The sequence below is a fragment of the Corapipo altera genome, unplaced genomic scaffold (assembly GCF_003945725.1).
Source record: "Corapipo altera isolate COAL_440 unplaced genomic scaffold, ASM394572v1 52b, whole genome shotgun sequence".
NCBI classification, from domain to species: Eukaryota; Metazoa; Chordata; class Aves; order Passeriformes; family Pipridae; genus Corapipo; species Corapipo altera.
The window spans coordinates 5,227,594-5,248,139 of record NW_020884922.1 but is presented as its reverse complement, the minus strand read 5'-3'; the positions used below and the strand labels follow the sequence as shown (position 1 = coordinate 5,248,139).

General features: G+C 37.9%; 1 protein-coding gene across 3 annotated transcripts in view; it reads left to right on the top strand.

Moving 5' to 3' along the window:
* ANGPT1 (angiopoietin 1) overlaps window positions 1–20,546 on the top strand; it is a 156,865-nt gene that overhangs the window by 34,917 nt on the left and 101,402 nt on the right. The window contains exon 1 of one of the 3 annotated variants that reach the window (XM_027657204.1): window positions 19,990–19,997. The exons of the other annotated variants lie outside the window; for them this stretch is intronic. The gene's annotated coding sequence lies outside the window, so the exon portion shown is untranslated. Of the gene's footprint in view, window positions 1–19,989; window positions 19,998–20,546 lie in introns of those variants that run through there. 3 annotated transcript variants of the gene reach the window in all.

The window sequence follows — 20,546 nt, the reverse complement described above, 5'->3', positions numbered from 1 at the left end:
TAGGGATTTTGGCCAGTACATCTTACTGTTAAGAATCACTGATGATTTATGATTTATAGTTGAATGTCAGCACCAACTTTGAAAACATGAATGTTCTTTCCTTCAGAATTGCTCTGAAAATCCCTTGAGGAGAACTGTCTGGTCCTTCCATTTCCAGTCTGAGCAGGAAGTTCAGGGGAATGAGAAAGCTAGAATAATACCAGAATATTTGTGCAAAGTTAAAGCTGAATCTGGAGTGAAATCAAGTGTACGCTCTCTTCTTTTTCTTTTTTAATTAGGCGTGTAATGCTTATCAGCAGATGATTTTATCCTAGTGCTTTGGTCACATCTTAGGGTTGCCACAAAGACCTCCTCTGTAATGAGAACATGACTCTTAAGATATTCGGTCTTTATGGTCTGCACTGCACAGAAATGTCACGTGGATTTATTGTACCCTGAGAAGACCACTGAGAAACTGGGCTTGGGAGACACAGCCAGTGTCTGAAGTCCCGAGTGTGCTAGAGTAGACACCCAAGTCATAGCACATACACTGATCCCTGTCATCTTCTCTTTCTTCTGTGCCCATCCTGGCCTCATGTCCCCAATCCCTGCTGCTTTTAAAATCGGAGTGGAGAGTACAGCTTTTGGTAGCTATGAAATACAGAGGCAAGAAAGGCACTTTGTTTGCCACAATTATTTTTAAGCACCATACTGCCCATATTTACCCAATATGACCAATAGATATATAAAGAAAAATAAAAACAGTGAAAGTACTAAGGTACGTAGCATCCCTCTTTTGTCTCTACAGCAGTAAATATCTAACAGTACTGAGGGGGTTCTTTTATTCTATTTTTACTTAAAAAGGCCTTTCCCTTGGCTTCTGGTTGACCTCAGATTTAATTTTATGACTAAATATTTTGTGTTTTGGAACTTCAGTCTTAAGAAAGGACAAAACAACTCAATCTTCAGCATTGTCTTTGAATCATGTAGGTTTGCAGATTTCTAAAGCTGTTTTACCTGCCTCAGCAGGAAGGAAAACAGGGAGGATGAGTGAGAGTGAATAACCATTCATTCAACCCCATGAAGCTGAACTTCAGGGGTACACAATTTACCAGCTCTATACCATAGGAAAAAGGAAATGTATGGAGTTAAATCAAGGTAGCCTTAACTTGTGAGCAAAACAATAAAACAGTGGCACATGAGTAATTTCTCAGTGTCACATGTCTCTCTGCAAAGCTGGCTCTGAGAAGAGCTCTGCAAGGGGCTCATTGAAATTCTGCAGTCACAGTCCACAAACAGAGCGGGACACACAGTGAATAAAGATCTTTACAAACAGGGAGTTTCAGGGAAAAAACAGATTGCTTTGTTATAATCTGATGGTTCAGTCCTGAAAACTCTACTTTGGTAGTACTCCTATGAGCTTCAATAGCATGATGGAGTCTTTGGGACTGTCTAAAGAAGAATCAGCTCTGCAGACTCATCAAAACCCCCCACCAGTCCAAACAGAGAATATCATCTATTCACTCCTCCTTCACCCTGTTGTCTCACTATGGTTAAGCATGCATATTGCTCTCTTCTTTTTTATTGAAAATATGAAAGGACATGTAGGCTGGTTTTGCATTATATTATTTGCAATTTTTAAGTAAAGAAATAGGGTAGGATTTTTTTGTTCACAACTGAACAGTAGAATGCTAAATTTTTCAAAAGTTAACAGATTTTAAGACCTGAGAGGAACAGCTAGCCAGAACTCTTTCATCGTATAAACAGCTTCTGTACAAACCCATAGACTGCATCCGAGCTGGACCATATTTTCTAGAAGGAATCTAAGGTGAAATCATGATCCTGCCTTCTCACAGACAAAAAATAGCTAGCAGGAAGTGGAGAATTAAGTTCTGCAAATTTTTAGTTTGCTTTGGTTTAATTCAGGGCAAAATCTACCCTTAATTACAGTTTCTGAACATGAATGTGCACAATAAAATGTGAAATGCTCTACAACACTCCTCTTTAAAAAAATTATATTTCCTTACTGCTAACATAAAACAGTTGCTCCAGAAAGTCCAATGCTGTCCTCCCTTCTAATGTCCTCCTTTCTCAGGCACCAACCCCCTTCATTAGTTTCATCTGGATTTTATCTGAGTAAAGAACAGCAGTATCTGCTCCCGTGGACTGCAGATGAAATAAGTTCAACAGGATAACTCATTAAGAAAACAAGTCAAAAGGGATTTTTCTGTTTGTAGTGTGAGAGATGTTGACAGCAGCTAACCTTACCAGCAAGCCTGTTGCTTCTATGTAAACCTGTTCTCTTTCAGTTTTTTGGAACATGTTGCCAAAGAATTTTGGCAAAGTCTGTATTTGCCACTGCTGATCCCTTTTAATGAGGTTTGTGGGTCATTTAAAGCTGCAAAGCAAAGTGAGACTTTGCTTTTTGTGTTTTGCCAATTTCATTATACTTTGGCTGGTAGTTAAGGGTCATTTCCAAAAGCCTAATAGACATTTTTATTAGGTTTCTACAGGGGTACTACTTTTTTTTTTCCTGGTAGATTTCCATATTCTCTGTGACTAATGCAACCTCTATTGATTTTTGACAAGAAGAAAAATAGAATATTTTTTTCATTCCCCAAGGAGAGAGGCTGTCAGCTACCAGAAGAATAAAGACTTCAGTGTTTACCTTTCCACTCAGCTCAATGACTACATAGAGACAACACAGATTTTTAATGGCTAGAATGAAAGAATATGCAAAATGGCATGAATGGACTGAAAAAGTAAACAATTTGCATATTTCTTCTTGTTAGTTCACCTTTTCTTTAGTGGAAGATTTCTTCACTATGGAAACAAGTAAAGGTCAGTTTAAGATTAGCATTGGCTATTAGCATTTCAGCCAAACAGTCACCTTTTGGCTACGACTTGGAAGGTTGCTGTGTCATCTGGATGCGTTAAAGGGAATGCTCAAATGATCCAGAGTGCCTAGAGCGCCTGGATTTTTATTGCTGTTGGGATTGACTTTATGCATGTATATAGACAGAATCACCAGTGGAACCAAAAGGACCTTTTGGCTGAGCACAGAATGAGGGATGGTGTTGCTGGGAGCCAGTCATCTGCTCAATGCCTGGCCTTAGGAACTGGCTTGGATGTCAGGCAGATGTATTCGAGTCGGAAACCTCAGCTCCTTATCCCAGGGTAGCTCTGCCAGGACACTTTGTCCCTTCTACAGAAAGGGAGAGGGAGGATTTTCACAGAGGGAAATAGTGAAAGGGGCAACAGTGAATGGGGTGGCATTAGAAGGGTAACCTGTCACTAGTGGGGTTTCACAGGGCTCAATCTTGGGCCCTGTGCTCTTTGACATCTTCATAAATGACTTGGACACAGGACTGGAAGAGATACTGAGCAAGTTTGCAAATGATGCAAAATTCAGAGGAGTTGTTGGCTCCCTTGAAGGCAGGGAGACCCTGCAGAGAGACCTCAACAAATTAGATGACTGGGCAGTCACCAACCATGTGAAGTTCAAGAAGGAGAAGCGCAGGATTTGGCACCTGGGATGGGGCAAACTTGGATGTGCGTGCAGACTGGGTAATGAGATGCTGGAAAGCAGTGCCACGGAAAGGGACCTGGGGGTCCTGGTTGATGACAAGTTGAATCTGAGTCAGCTGTGCCCTGGCAGCCAGGAGGGACAACTGTGTCCTGGGGGAAATCAGGCAAAACATCACCAACAATTGAGGGAGGGTATTGTCCCACTCTGCTCTGCACTGGGGCAGCTTCACCTTGAATATTGTATGCAGTTTTGGGCACCACAATACAGGAAAGATATTAAGCTATTAGAGAGTGTCCAAAGGAGGGCAACAAATATGATGAAGGGCCTTGAGCGGAAGTAATATGAGGAGTGGCTGGGGTCATTTGTTCTGCTCATCCTGGAGAAGAGGAGACTGAGGGGAGACCTCATTGCAGTCTACAGCTTTCCTGTGAGGGGAAGACACTGATCTCTTCTCTGTGGTTACCTGAGGGAATGGCCTGAAGTTGTATCAGAGGAGGTTTAGGTTGGATATTAGAAAAAGATTCTTCACCCAGAGGGTGGTTGGGCACTGGAACAGGCTGCCCAGGGAAGTGGTCACAGCACCACACCTGCCGAAGTTCAAGAAGTGTTTGAATGATACTCTCAGGCACATGGTGTGACTCTTGGGGATGGTCCTGTGCAGAGCTAAGGGTTGGATTATATGATGCTTGTAGATCCCTTCCAACTTAAAATATTCTGTGATTCTGTGATTTGGAATACTGGGATCCTTATTTACACTTTCAGTTTTTGTCTTGAGCAGAATTTCTTGTTTTTCCATGTGATTCTCATACCCATCCTCAAACTGCCACCCACTTTGGCAAGAACACATGCAATGATCCTACTCTGCAGGGTTCTCCTTGTGTGACTTGCCACTCAGCTGAACTAGCTGGGGTATACATTTAGCTTTTCTTGAAATGAATAGTATTTTTGCCATGTGTGTTCTTAAGGGACCAGATACATTATTCAGGAGATGAAACAGGGCAGGGAGAGTGTGATATCCTTTATTTACATTCCAGTGAGAGTAGAATTATTGAAAGGATTTGACCCTAGCAATTGCTGCATAGGCATGAAAAGTCCCTTTCCTTCTAATCGTTTCCCTATCATGGTAGCACAAATGAACCATATATGGTCCTCCCAAGCATCTGTAGTGTAGACCAACCATTTTCTTCTTGTTTGCATGGATTGTTGCTTGAGGGGATTGCATGGCACATGCTAACTCATGCCACTGCAGACATGTTCGGGAACTCCTGTGAGGTGTTGACTCCTGTTCTTCCTGCCAGTCTCTGCAGTGATCCATGCCCACCACTCAAAGGTCAGTTCAACAGAAAGCAGATTTTTTCATCTTCATTTCCAGACAAGTTTTTCTCAGTGAACATTTCTACAATTCTCAAAGATGTTCTACTCTCTCCTCCAACCGGGAGGTTAGAGGAGAACGCTACTTGTGCTCCCCACCCCTTCAACATTTTTCTGAGGTATGTTTTGCACTATTGTTCCAGTATGGGTTATTATGCCAAGATTGTACCATTATTCTTTGCTTAGTCTTGACCACTTATCAGGAAGTGTCTTCTCCTTCCAGCCCCAGGATGTCATAACTGTTGCGTAGGGGCACATCGGTAGCAAGGGGGAGATTCTTCCTTCTGTTCTGAGCAGACATGGAAGTCTTGTCTCCCCTGTGAGTCAGCCAAGCCTGTCAGCTCAGGGTTGGATGCTAACTTAACTTCTGTGTCCAAGGCCTTAGGGTAGGGCTCTTGCTTTGCCTCTGTCAGTGCATACATAATGCCATCAGTCTCCTGCTTGTATTCACAGATAGTACATGTCTGGAGAACTCTTCACTAGATTTCTACGTACCAATCCTCCTTCAGACACAGCTCCATGAGCAAATTGGGAAGTTTGTCTGAGCAAACTCTGAAAGGGTCAGCCAGCCACGTGTGAGTTCTGCCACCAGAACTGCTGCCCTGCACCACTGAGCCCCCCCGACTCACCGTGAAATAGTGCTGTGTGTTCCTCAGGCACTGAAAGAGTAAAGTTGGGGTATATTTAAAGTTTCCAAGGGTCAAAACACATAGACATAGCTGGTGGTTCGTATATGTATTTAAAATTCCTATATATATTCTCATATATGCTTTACATATGCTGAGCTTCAGAAAGCTCATAATTTAATAACAAAACCTTGTTATACCACCTTTTATTTAAAGGCCTCTAGAATATGTTTTGATTTGTCATAGTTAATCATGGTTTTTTCTCAGTGCCAGAGATTAATGTGCACTTTTAAATGCTCAATTTAACCACTTTTAAAGAGATAGGTATTACTGAATTTATCATTTTAGCTCAATGGATTAGACAAAATAGGCCTGTAAACTAATTTCTCTAATTTTTCATACATATTTATCCAACACTAGTGTATAAATTATTATGAAACCAGTGCTGAATTAAAATGAAAGATATTTCATGGAACATTTTCTTAATGTTGAGATTGTTATAACATCTAATATATTACAGAAGCACAGTTAAAATTTTCTTAAATGAATTGACTTATGAAGTTTAGGAACTCTCTGTGTTTCTCTCACGATGTTTAACACTCTAGAAGTTCCAGTATACTGTGCACGTGAGAAGCAAAACTCACTCAAGCATCATGGCCTGGGGGATTAGAAATGCCTTGGTTTGTTTCCTCTGCTTCAAATTTCCAAAAAAGAACCACACAAATTTGAGGGTGGTTGGTTTCACAAAGACATTTATGCACTCTCCCGAATACCAGCACAGAATCCTAGTGTCTTTCAAAAGTGTATAAATAATCCCACTTACCTATGGAAGGTTTACATTAAAAACCCAGCTTTGTCTGCATCAATGAAGGATTTTATGCTACCTTCAAGTGTATATCCAAGATGTATGGTTCTGCATCCAGAATATTCAGTGGCTAAACCCTCTAATTTTATCCCACAGAAATGGAATTATTTCAGTTTGTGAACAAAAAAGAAACAAATCAAATTTTAAATTAATGAAACTCCCAAAATTAAAGTGTTTTCTGCACCACTGTCTGTGGAAGTGACTTATTAAATGTAACACTGTGATATTGCTCTGGGAGTGCTTTTCTGCTAATGAGAATGAAAACCACATCCAGACTAAAGTCTTTTGCAGTATATGAGTCAGAGAAAGAAACAGTTCTCAGGATCATCACTGTAGATCTGATGACTTTCTAATGCCAGGGGTTTAAGTGATTATGTTTTTAACAGTCTTTACATGTGGCCCCTGTTTCTGAACTGTGATGTGCTCAGTACACTACAGTAGTATCTCTCTTTACTTTTCTGAATGAGAGATTTTACTGTGATTCAGGCACTATCAGAGTTACAACACTAGGCTGTGAACTCAAAAATGCTCTAAATTTGATATGAGCACTCCCGTTTGAGTGTTTCCTCCCGTTTGAGTAAGCAAATAAAAATAATTTTCTGGTGCAAAAAGTGGAGATGTATTTACTTCAAGAACCTCCAGTCCTTTCATCGCTGTAATATCTAAGTGTCTCTGGACCACTGGCACAACATCTAATTAATTTTAATTACTGGTTTGTATTCTTTACAGACTAAATCTATATGTTTCAGAAAATACAAGGAGCAAGACGTAGATAGAGCTGAATTAAAAAATGACTTAAAGATGATCTTACTTGCCAGCCTTCAGTAGTTGGAAAAATGTCATTTCTTTGAGTCAAAATATACTCCATTGGTTTTAGAACATTTTTATGAATGACTCAAAACTGTATTTTGAGCTTTTTATGAGAACTGATGACCCATTTAAAAATCTCCTTTTGCTTTCTAGATCTATTGAGTTTTTGAGAGCTTGTTCTGTAGCAATGATTACTTTTACAGACTTGTTTTGCTAGATACTTACTTCATTGTCCCTGCTTGTTAGAAAAGTATGGCTAGTTTAAAGAAGAGAGCTGAATAAAAAAGCTATTGGGAACACTTAGAGCTCAGGATTTACTTTATTCAAAAGTAAACGTGCGTTAATCCCCTTTTTTTCCAAAGAAAACTAAGGCACGAGGATGTCAAAAGAAGATAGTGGCACAGTAAGATCTAGACCACAGGAGTTTCTAATTTGTACTGTGTCTATTCAGCTTGGCACTATAAAATGGACATTTCCATCACGCCTGTTTATCTCAGAAAATCACGTTATTTTTCAGTTTCCTTTCAAGGATCAGCATGTCATGCAGCGATTGCTATTGACATGGTCAGCCCCATGTCGAAGTTAACACCACAGGATCACATTTTCTAGCAGCTTAAATTAGAAGCTAGTTAAAATCACATCTATTTAAAATGAGAAAAAGTTTTGGAAAGCAAGCCAAAAGTAAGCTGCAATTACCTCAGCTGTGTTAGTATTTGATGGGACATCCAGGATAGGAAAAGGAACCGTACTCTGTCTACTGCTCACCTCCAGACACTTGAACTGCATGGGTATTTGAGGAGTGAAGAAACTTTACACAAGCAGTGAAGAGAGGAGGAATCTGTGAACAGTAACACAGATCAGCAATACTGTGAGTCAGCCTTTACAGACACCAGTGTGGGCTGCCTCAGATAGGTGGTGTGAATGATATCTAGATCTGTGCTTTGCAGATAGCCTGTCACATCTGTCACATATTCCTTTTGACCTTAATGTTCAAGCATATATACCAATATCCTACTGCATAATAATAACTTGAGACTGGTTCATGAAGCTGATATATCATCTATCATTCTTTGAATACAATAGAGGAAATACTGCAGAGATTGAGAATTTAAAAGGTGTCCCACTTTCCTTGTTTATACACTCTGCATACCACCTAAAGAGATTTCTGTTATCCAGTTACCTTAAAAAAATACTTACTTTAAGTCAGCTTGTCACAGTTAAATAAAGTTATTGTGTTAAAAATAGATAACTCAATTATTTGCAGTAATTGTATCTATTACTTATCAGAAGTTTTACTTGCAGTCAAAAGCTAGAAAGCCAGCATTTTTCCCCTGGTACTATGTATTGTAGTCCTATTTTTTGAGCCTGAGAAAAGCCTTGAGAATCTCACCCATAGAGCCACCAGGTAATTTGGCAAACACCAATTATTTTTGCTGAAAATCAATGTTTATAGAATATAGCTTATATTTCAAAGTGTTATAGCTGTCTTCAGTCCTTAGTTGTGAAGATCTTGGCTGTGAAGACGTGCTTTCTCTCTGACAACACTTAGAATATTTTCCAGTTAAGCAATAACAATTTTCAAATTCTGCGGCTAGCAGTTTTATAGTGTGAAGTTTTAACCATTTGGGCATTGTAAAATTAAGTACAACACATTTGCTTTGTATTTAACAAATAGAAGAAATGTAGGAATAACCTTGAAAGAAGTATTGGGTTTTTTGCTTTCCGATTCTAGAAAGGGAAGATATGAGGGTCTCAGGCTGTAACTGTCCATTAAGCCACTCACACTCTTTAAAGTGGAAATTCTCTACCAGCAGTCTTACATGCAAGTTTACTATCTAAACACGTGGATATTTCAACTCATTACATAACCACTTCAAAAAGGACAAACCACAGTGTATGAAAACATGCCACTGGCCACACCACAGGCTGTACTCTGGTCTGCCCTTAGGATCCACACAATTTCCTTTTCATGTGTTTCCATAGCAGGCTGGGCCTCTTCAGTTGAGTGTACATGAGATAAAGCCTTTTTTTCAGTCACATTTCTCAATGGATACATGCAGATAAACATCTGGCACTGGTTTGTGGCACACAGGTATCCCTGACTGAAAAGAGAGCACTGACAAAATGAGAAAATAATGACACATGACGAGCACTGGCTTCTCTGCTTTCCCCTAGTGCAAAATTTCAGCTCATTTTTTGTGCTGTGACTTCCCCTTGCTCTCCTGTCTGCAGAACTCTGGTCAGAATCAGCACCTTCCTTGAGTAGCTCTGCAAATGTCTCCCATAGCAGCATTACCAGTTACTGGGTAAATACACTTCCTTTTCATTTGTCCCTGGTTCCCTTAGGGACAAACAAGCAAAAGAAAGTACTTTTTCTCATAATGCATAATACAATTATGGAACTCTGCCACAGGATGTTGTGGAGGCCAAAAATAGAAATGTTTTTTAAATAATGTTAGATAAGTGCGTGAGGGTTGGGTCGAGCAGTGAATATAAAGTGCAACTCTCTACATAAAAACCTACCTCAGGAGGGTCCTAAGCTGTGGATATCTTGGAGAATATATTGTCCTAGGCATCTACGATTGACCATTGTCAGAAACAAGATTCTGAATGAGATAAACCTTTGTCATAAATCTGTATAGGAATTTTATGTCTTTTTGTTCTTGATATTTTTAATTTCTTAAGAAAATACTTTTATTATTGCCAGTGTTAAAGTCTCTCAGTACGTTTCTTTTCTTTTCCTTTAACCCACAAACTTATTTCCCAAAACAATGAAACAATAGAAAATGTTACAAAAATGTCAACTTCTTTCATAAAATTTTTCTCAGATTTCCACAGTGGATTTTTTGAGTCTAACAGAAGATGGAAGTCATCTTGCTGAACTAGTTTCTCATCCTATGTAACAAGACTATAGTTTGCAAAACAGTTTCACCAAAATAAATGCTCCACTGCTCTTTGGGAAAAGTCAGTGCTTTTTAAAAATTGCTACATATTGAACTGGTTTATGCTTACACCACTGCATTCCAACAAGAATCTATAGGAACTGATCTGGGACCTGTTTGCACAGACTGCCCAGAGAAGGTTGTCCATAGTGCAACTGACTAAAGACTTATAAACATTGAAATTATATATTTTTAAAATTTCTTCGTCATCAGTTTCTTGCTTTCAAAGGCCATATTTTTCCCTGTGAAAAAAACTGCCCCTCTTGATTTTGGAAATCTTAATAACTGCTTGTGGAGTAAGCTGGACTGAAGTAATACAAATCCAAATGATTGTAGTGGAAGCAGAATAAGGCCTGTAGTTTCATTCTTCTACTGTGTTTGAATCTTTGTCTTTTCCAACCCTCCAAATATAAGGACTGTACCTTAGCCTCTTTCCATACAAATATAGTGTTCCCTCTAACATCACTAGAAATTGTGCATGTGACCTGTGGATGTCAACTGTGTAATTTCAACTGGTAGTAATGGTATTTGCACAGTAGAGCTGTATTCACAGATGGGAGAATAGTTCCTTTGTTAAGCACTTAATTCAGCTAGAAAACATCTAATCTGAATCGCCCCCAGGAGGCAGATACAGTCAAGATTATATACTCTGTGACCATGCATTTCAATAAAAGCTTCTCAACTTAAAGTCATTCTTTCATTAAATACAATCTGTCTCAATTTCACAGCATTAAAGTAATCTGGTTTGGAAGAAAATAAGTTGTGGTTTTGCTAAGACAGTGACAGGAGATTTTTGTGTAAAAAGATAATGATGTGCTGAAAGATGGTGCTGAATGCTTTTGCTTAAACATGTAGATATAGGATACATAATTAGTCAGACAGCCACAGAGGTAAGCAAAGCTTTAAACAGAGTGTGAGAAGGAAAGAAAATTCTGTAATGTAAATAAGGTAATGCAAACTATGCAGGACTACTTTCTTCAGAGAGATTGCAAAATAGTACTATAGTAATCAATGAGGTTGGACATATTTTTCGTGCAAATCTCCATAATCTTGTCATTATCACTTGTTAAAAAAATGTCCTGGCAGCCAACAGCAGAGGAGAAACAACCTACACATCATCTTAGCAATGTTTACCCCCTCTTTCAAATAAATAGTTGCTGAAAATATCTTGAATGTCTTGTGTTGAACCACACTACTTCAATCCAAAATCTGCCAATTCATTTACCTGCTGTGGAGTCCACTGCAGGTAAAACCTGGAAGTGATGAGTAAGTATATGTGCAGTCACAGCCTGAGGGCAGGGTTGTAAATGCTCCTAAGTCTCCTAAAATTCTAAATACCAGCTAAGTACCAGCTAAAAGGCTAAATACAGCTAAAAGGCTGTACAGAGTAAGCACTGTACAGCATCTCTTATCCTTTAAACTCCTGGGGAACCTTAAATTTTGGTGAGGGAAGAAAGAAATTTACTGTATATGGGATCATGTTGTCATAAAGGTGGAAGTTCTATGGTACATGCTATGTACACAGTTTAGTCTGGCACTAATTCTATGTGCATTTGGCAACATTTGGCTGAAAAGTACTCTTTTTTTGGTTTTAGGTTGGCTGAACTAATAGTAGTTAGGATTTCAACAATCATCTCTAAACCCATTAATCATATAATGGCTCCTGCCATGGTCCACTGGGAAGTATTAGTGAAGTGACAGTATTAATGCCATTAATACAGAATTGTATTAGCATCCAGAGTAAAGGAAATAATAAACTACAGTAGTTACATTGTACCCTCAACTTGTAAACTGGAAGGAATATCTTTTTAAAAGAGGTGAACTGAGTGGGCTACTTCTGATAAATTTATTTGAGTCACACATACTGTTTCCTTGTTGAGAAAAGTAAAAAGAACAAAATTCTACCCTTTATAAATACAGTAAAACAGAGTTTAGAGCTCCTTGTCCACATCTCCCATGGCACTAAGGTATATAATGAACCATCTATGAGACATCTAAAATAAGAAGTTCCTTAAAGCTAACAATATTTTTCTGTTTTCCCAGAGTATAAAACTGAAGAGATAAATTATGCCAAATAACACAGAATGTAATTATTTTTAGCTCTGATTCATCAGGAGATTTACAGACAGATTAGTGGTCACCAAAGAAGTATTTGCATCTGTTGTTTATGTTATGACATCTGAGATCAAAGTAAGGCTTTAAACTTTAACTTTCTGTTTTCCAAGTGGATAATGAAACTGTAAAAAAGCTGGAGATGTGAGGAGGGAAAAGCTATGGAGTATTAAAAACACTGAGAATGATTCTGAAACAAAGGGGATGTGTGGGATAAAGCCCAGAGGTTGGATCCAGCAACCTTCTGCACACTCTGCTCCTCTTCCCCCGATTATGTACGCATGTGTGTGCCTGTGAATCATCCCAATGATTGTGGAAACACTCTATTTAAAAATGAAGCCTGTGTTGCCCTCAGGGTTTGCTGAATGTTCAGCCCTTTGCAGCACAGTGTGCAGTGTGCTTTATTCTGTGTAGCCATGGTGATAAAACATTTCTGTGGCTGAAGCTAACAAAGTTAGTACTGAGTTGCAGTGGCAGACACAAGTCCAGTGAAAACCCAGCAGTGGAAACTAAGCCAAAGTAGACTTCCTTCTAAGCAGATGTTATGATTTTTCAAGTCAATATAATTCCGTGACAAGCTGATTTTAAGTAAGTAGAGGGTTTCTTTGAAGAGTTAGTTGATGTGGATTTCTACAGTCAAAAAAGGACTATTAACTACCTTTAAGAGAGTAGATCACCAATCGGAAGAAAATCACTACCACAGCAAAAACCCTGCTTGAGCCATTGTCTTTAATGAGATTACAATTAGACCTTTTATGCAGGAAACTAAGAAGGAAAAAGAAGAAAGACTCCTGTGGTTTAATTGCATGACTCAGCAAGTTATTAATGGTCAGGAGATCCCATCATAATCATCTCATTTGTAAAATACAGCACAGGTCAGCATAGTCAAAGGCATTTCCATTTACTAGATTTCAGAGAGCTTTGATGAAATAGTTTACTGGCTTCGGTTCAGTTCATATGCCCTGATTCTGTACTGAGATCTCCATGAGAGGCGAGTGTATAAAAAATGCTCACAATTTCAACCATTATAAGAACGTACCAGTACACTCATATATGTACATGATAATATTGTCTATACATGTATGCAAAGGCTGGCACCAAGAAGTCCTGCCTCTTATTCAAAGAACAGAAATAATAAATTATATCAATTTGTCTTTTTGTCTGCAAGTTGAGTGGATATGGTAAGTGTTGGGTTTACGTGTAGACTGATGTTATCATCTTGGCTTTATTTATGGCCCTTCTTGGGCACAGTAAAATGAGTAAAAGTTGAACAGAGACAAAATGTCATTAACTATGAGAACCAAAGGAAATTACTAGAAATACCTACTTTCTCTCAGCACTCATTTAAATATTACGGTTGGTATTACTTGGAAAGAGTGTAAATAAGGTAAAAAAGGGCTAAAAAGAAGGTTGACTTTAAGTTGGCATTATCTTATAAAAATATTTCAAGTCAGTGTGTGGATGTAAATTATTACAGAATGTTCTATTCCCTTAACTAAACATCACATTCAATCTGGATGAAAATACTTGGATTATTTATTTATGTTGGAAAAACTGTATGAATTTAAATTTAATTTAATGAGCTTACTAACTTGCCCTTTAATGGCATGAAAGTTTCACTAAATTTAAGAAGCAAATGCAGTTTTAAATAAAATCAGGAGGACAGTTGAAATATCTAATTTAATCTGATTTTGAATGTTAATATAAAAACAATGAGGTACAGCTGTCATGTTTTGTCAGCAGTTTTGATGTTTTGTTACATGTTCTTTTTTTTTAAGTAAAATAAACTGTTTCTAGCAGAAAGACTGGCCTGCACTTTGAATTTCAATGTATTTCTCTCATACAATTTTCTGACCAGAAACCATACTGTTTTATTTTTAAATAACCCATAACTTTTAAATAATTTGAAATCATCCGAGTAAGGGACAATAAACAGTATCGTTTTTTGTTCATATCTTATTTTACAGAAAACTAATATGTAAGGATGTTTACAGCAATTAAAGGCACTACATTTACTATTAAGCAATCATAATTAAATAATTAATCCTTCCAGTACCTGAAGGGGGCCTACAAGGAAGACGGAGGGGCTCTTCATCAGGAACTGTAGTGATAGGATGAGGAGGAATGGCTTTAAGTTGGATGAGGGCAGGATTAGATTGGATATGAGGAAGAAATTCTTTACCGTGAGAGTGGTGAGGCACTGGAACTGTCCTGAGAAGCCATGGACACCCCATCCCTGGAATTCTTCAAGGCCAAGTTGGACTGATCTCTAAGCAACCTGGTCTAGTGGGAAGTGCTCCTGTCCATGGCAGTGGGGTTGGAACTATATGATCTTTAAGGTACCTTCCAACCCAAAACATTCTACGATTCTGTGATTTGCTATTAAGCAATCATTTTGATGAGTTATCAAAGGGCATTTATTCACAGTATCCTAGGAATTACAGATTGAATACGACTATCTGATCATCATTTTCCTTCATTGAAAGCTCAGCATTATTTCCTAAAGTATATCTGTCCAATTCCTAGTCCACCAGAGTTAATTATATGCTGTATATTACATTTTTAGCATTCATCTCACTCTTCTCAATAGGAGCTTTACAGTTCATATGTGAGTAGAAGAGGCTTTAAGTATAAAAGAAATAAAATTAAATACCAATCTGATTAACTTTTCAGGCCTCAGAAAGCCAGTTTATATTAAAAATCCTTCTTACAACTCTAGCTTTGTGAACCATGTGCTAAAAAATGGGGATTATGAAGATCCATTGCACTAAAGGATTCAAACATTCTTCTTTGTGCTGGTTCAGCTGATCTACAGTGTAGTCTGTGCCAAGACACTCCACCTTTCTTAAACATGGCAATGAAACACATCCACCATGGAGTTGTTCTTCATATTTGTGACTGGTCACTTCAATCTTTTAAATTTAATCTTTTAAATTTAATCTTAGTTTGTCTGAAGTATCTTGTCAGTAAGAGGACAATGAAGCTGGTATCATGTTTGAATGATGCACAGAAGAGTTCCATTCACATTTATGAGAATATTTGTTTACTAACCAACACAAAACAGCACTGGAGTAAGAAACAAATGGTAGGAAACCTTCTTTCTATCAACAATTATTTGAAGTATAAGTAGAGTTTGTGATTTTGATTGTTAACACAGAGCTACCTTCAGAAATGGGGTATTAACATATTCTTTAAAAAAGAAAATTAAAGCTGCCATATGAAGGAAAATTACTGGGACAGCCCATGTTTTAGCTTATTATTTCACAAATGTATCAGAGACTTCTTGTCAGACAAGCTAGCAGCATTGTGGAAAGTCCAGAGAAACCAGGAAGCCATACGTTCAAACATCACCTGTATTTTAGACACTTCTTGTATTTCAAGAAGTGAAATGTGTTTTATAGTTGTGACTAATAATCAGGGACTCACACTCTTAATTTTAGCAGCAGATGAGTTATTAGTGTCAAATTCTTCTCTAATCGATGAATTCACTCACCCATCTGTTGGACACAATCTTTTCTGGCAGGATGGGAACAGAAGCTACTTCTTATACATTACAGAATTTACTACCACATACATGAGTATACTGTCACCACCAGGAAAGTGGGGAATAACTTAAACTTTGTTTTGAACTGTCTCAGGAAAAATCAACTCCAACCACCAATGATCCAGAGTCCCTATCCCTTCTGCATAACATAAATAGAAGCAGAATTATGAATGCATTGCATTCATGTAGGGCTAAAGGAATCCCTGATCTGCACTGAATTTCTAGGAGCTGAGATGAGAAAAAAGCTAGGCTACTTTTCTCTTACATTATTGTAATGTCCAAAAATAAATCTGTGAGGAATTTTGGTAGTACAGTTAGAAGGATTTCTTTATACTTCTCATAAAAATCTGCTTTTGCTCATGAAGGTGGTTCAGCAGTGAAAAGCTGTGCAACCATCTCAGGTAAAGGGGTACCTTGCAGTAACAGAGACTAACACAGGTGTTAACAAGAATGTGAAGGAGAGGAGGAAAAATCACATTTTCTAAATACTCAGCTGTAAGTTTGGATAAGGAAAGTTCATCTAGAGCAGAGTTTTGTAGTACATTTGAGTTTTTTGGGGTTTGTTTCTTTTTTTTTTTTGGTAAGTAGAAGATGTCCTACCTGGTAAAGTCATTCAGATCAGCCAAGTTATTGCAGTGTTTCAGCTGACCCTCTAGTCCCACATGACACAGGTTTGTGGATCATGAAGAAGATGCTTTCATGCCATGACCTTCTCTCATGTGGTAGAAGTTGACTGCAGGTCTGCTTAGAATGTCCCCTTCTTTGGGGTGCCGTGAATGCAGAGATTTTGCTGCTGCCCAGCTGTGAAAAATCTGCTCTTGAACTGCAGAGAAGCAAAAAGATAAGCTTCAAAAAAACCTCCAACACCTGACCTTTCAGGAAGTTCAGTCCTCAACTGGAACTCGGCAGCTTTTGCTCATTTTACATAATCCTTCCTGTATTCTTCTTTTTAAAGAAAACATCTTTGTGGTGACCTTGCAGTCCGCTTACAAAGAAAGGAATGAAATCCTGCTATCCTGTTTTTTTGTCATCACATTGACAATATGAACAGCGCCACTACTTCCACTGTTATTGCACACAAATCCATTAAACATTCTACACATTTACATCCCTTCCTCCCTTTCCCTGTTGGGAATTTGTAGTAGCATGGTAATTTATTTCAAGTGGAACAGAAGCATTTCTGTTTTAGCTTTCTTTTCATGTCTAGAAGTTAGCAGTTTAGTCCAAATGTAATAATGGTTAATAATCCCTATGTGCACACTTGCACTAATGTTAGTAGCAGACTTTTCACAAGAAAATAATCTCGAATAGCAGGTTAATAAGTTTACAGTAAAAGAACAAACCCCAATGTTTTGCTTTAGAGTAGATTAAAATTGCAAACAGCTAATTAAAAATAAAATAATAGCATTTCCTGTTGGCTTTGGGAAGACATTTTTACCTGCTTTGGAGCTGAAAGTCAAAAAGGAAAGTCTCAGGAGTGAAATCCTAGCCAAATTGTGGGTAACTTCAAAACCTTCATTGACTTTAACATATCTGGATTCTAGACTTCATCTAAACTTCCTGTGTCATCCCAGTAGGGATTCATATGGGTTTTTTCCCAAAAAAACCCCCAAATTTATGTGTCCTAAGCCCATATTATTTGACCTCATGAAAACACAGCATTACCTGAATGGAGTGAATTTGATACAGATAAGACAGGGGTGTATTGGGGAATTAGGACTTTTCTGGTCTGTTACCCCCCACCCTGGCCTGCTAGTTTTATGGCTCAGTCAGCTCTATCACTATTGTCCCACACACACAAGCTTTATCAGATCAAACCTTCAGGTGTGGCACAGTTAACCTGTTCCCATCAGTTTCAATACGAGGGATGGAAAACCTGTGTCCTGAAAAAGAGAACACCTGTCCCATAACATTTATTCTTGAATTTTTTATTACTTACATTTTCTGTGCTCTGTGCACAGGGCTTTGCAGGTGAGAGTGAGGTTCAAATGTACTCAGCAGTAATCGATATAGTTTCCTTGGGTCCTCTGGGAGCAACAGATACGAGTATGACAGAGTCACAGTCACAGCATTCCTTTAGTGCCTGACAGGAATTTTATCTGTTTCCAGTACTGAGGAAACTGCCATGCTGTAATGTTTTGATTACAGGACATTAATATTATTGCCAGCTAATTGGTAGAAGGTATTACTATTAACATGATTGTGACCTACATCTCAGTGAAACAGCTGCCAAACTTTCCTTAGGATTCATGAACACTTTGTTCTTTACTATTATAGTACAAAGTGTAATAGATATGAGCATTATTGATGTCAGTTCTTCTTTTGATCAAATAGCTGTAGTCGTGAGAAATGTTATCCTAATTCCTATATATTCTGCACATGTGGTTAAACTAATGACCTGAAAGTCTTCATTTATGTACAGCAACTACAAAGTCAGTAGAACAGATATTTTTCTTTATCCACAAGGGAGAAGAACAGTACCACATGGCTATCATTATGAAAACGAGATTGAACTAAAATCCTGAATCTGAATACTTGAAAGTTTAGGAATATCTGTATTTGATTTTGAACCCTGGTCATCTTTGGTTCTGAAGAGTTACAGCATGTTTTAAAGGCCTGGGATATTTTCATTTTATTTAATAGTCCTGTTATTCTGATATGTTGGTTTGTTCAATGTATTTTTTATTACATTGTAAATGCTTCTGAGTTATTACAAAACCACCCTTCTGAATGTGGTTTTACTTGGCAAGAAAACATTAGTCTTATTATTATGCATGACCTACTTGGGATTTATTGTAAAATTAGAAGTATCGCAGAAGGAAGAACAAGAGAGCAAAACCAGTGACAAATGCTAAGAATTCATATAAGACCTGAGTGAAGGACAGACTTGGTATAACTGGTGTGTCTCATCTTGGACTCATTGCTCTGTGTTTTTACTACATAAATCATGCCAGAAGGGCTGTCACTTCACATTTGTGAGCTCTGAAGGTCCATCAGGGCAGGGGCCTGTACATGTTCTTGGATTATGAATCGGAAATGACTGTGATCGTTATCACTTTGGGCACAGGGACACTGTGTGAAAATTTGCAAACAAAAGTAGCAACTTAATCAGTGACAGAGTGAGTGTGACAGCCACCGTGTCGCTTCCCTGGGAATGTGGGAGCAGCTACGGGTGCCAGTACGCCTGGGATCACCAGAAATAAATTCATATTTAGATTGTCTGAAGGACACATCAAAGACATCTGAACAATTTCTTGCTATTACAAAATAATTAAAAGCATTTCACTTTACTATTAGTATAATGTTTTGAATTTCCATTGAGCAAGCATGAGTCTTAAACTATTCGTATCTAATTATTTTTAAACTGGATTTTAACCCAGTATAACATTTGCAAATATATCCCTACTGGCTTCTGTTTTCCCCTCTTAAACCAGATATATTTTCAAATTGCAACATAAAAACTACCCATCTCTTTGTCTGTCAATCCATTTCTAATATATGCCCCTCTTCCTCTGTCATGTGTTACGTCTGTTGTTTTGCACGTGTACTTATGGACATTCATAGTTGTTCATCTATGAATTTATTTGTGCTATCTTTGTTAAGAACACCAATAGGAACTGTGCATTAGCCATAGAAAGAGAGACTACTGACAATGACTTAGCAGACATGAAATTGAAGACTGAAAGCTTCTCTACTTTAGCTCATGATTTCATGACTTACAAAGGAATGCCTTATAATAACATTGACTTCCAGGAAGAGCTGTGATAATGATAAACTGAAGTAGGAGGGAATATTCTTGCCAGGTCCTAGAAAAAAAAAACACAGGAAAAAATATTGCTGCTAAAGTAGGGCTTTAGGATGAAGACTCTTCCATCATTCCTTTTCATTTGTCTTATCTTTACAGTGACTTAAGTGAGGAATACCTCCAGAAGATTTAAGTTTTCAGATTTTCCCTAAGTTTAAACATCTTTAGAACGTTATTTTCCTACAGAATTAAAATAAGAGATTTTCAGTCCAATTTTCTTGTCATTACTGCTGAGTTTGTGCTCAGTGCTAAGTGCATAACAGCCAGATTCTGCTACTCATCATTGCAACTCCAGTATTTATGCTTATTCCTTTAGCAATTAATGGAAAGGATAATACTTATTCCCAGTATATGAGTTCTCTAGAGAAACACACAGTTCTACATTTCTTAGTCAGCAATGGTGGCATGCAAAAAGTAAACTCGTGGCAAGGAATTGATCCCCATAATCATAACCTGAATCTCCCTCCAACAACTGGGGATGAAACAGATTGTATCAGAACACGTCTACTTAAAGGATATGTGATTGCTCCCTTTCAAAGTCTCCAGAGGAATGTAATGAAAAGAGGGACCAGAACTGTCTTTATATGCTTTGGCTGCTCTCATATTTCCTATAAAAAAAAGGTTTTATCTTTCTATACAATTATTAAAGCCACAAAAGGATATATATATTGAACTATGGTGGTGGTAGTGGATCAAGAGTTGGACTTGATGATCTCAGAGGTCTTTTCCAACCCGTCTGATCCTATGCTTCTATACCATTTCAGATAAACCAAGGCACTTTCATCTTATTAAGTTTCATAGTCTTTTCTGCAGGCTTATTTGAGTACCTGATATTTCATTATATGGTTAGTGAACTTCATTCTTTCCACTGCTGCTTGGAAAACAGAGTTTTATAATCTATTTGGGGGAATTAGCTCATCCTTATTTTGTATATGCATACATGTATGTGTATATTTAAATAGT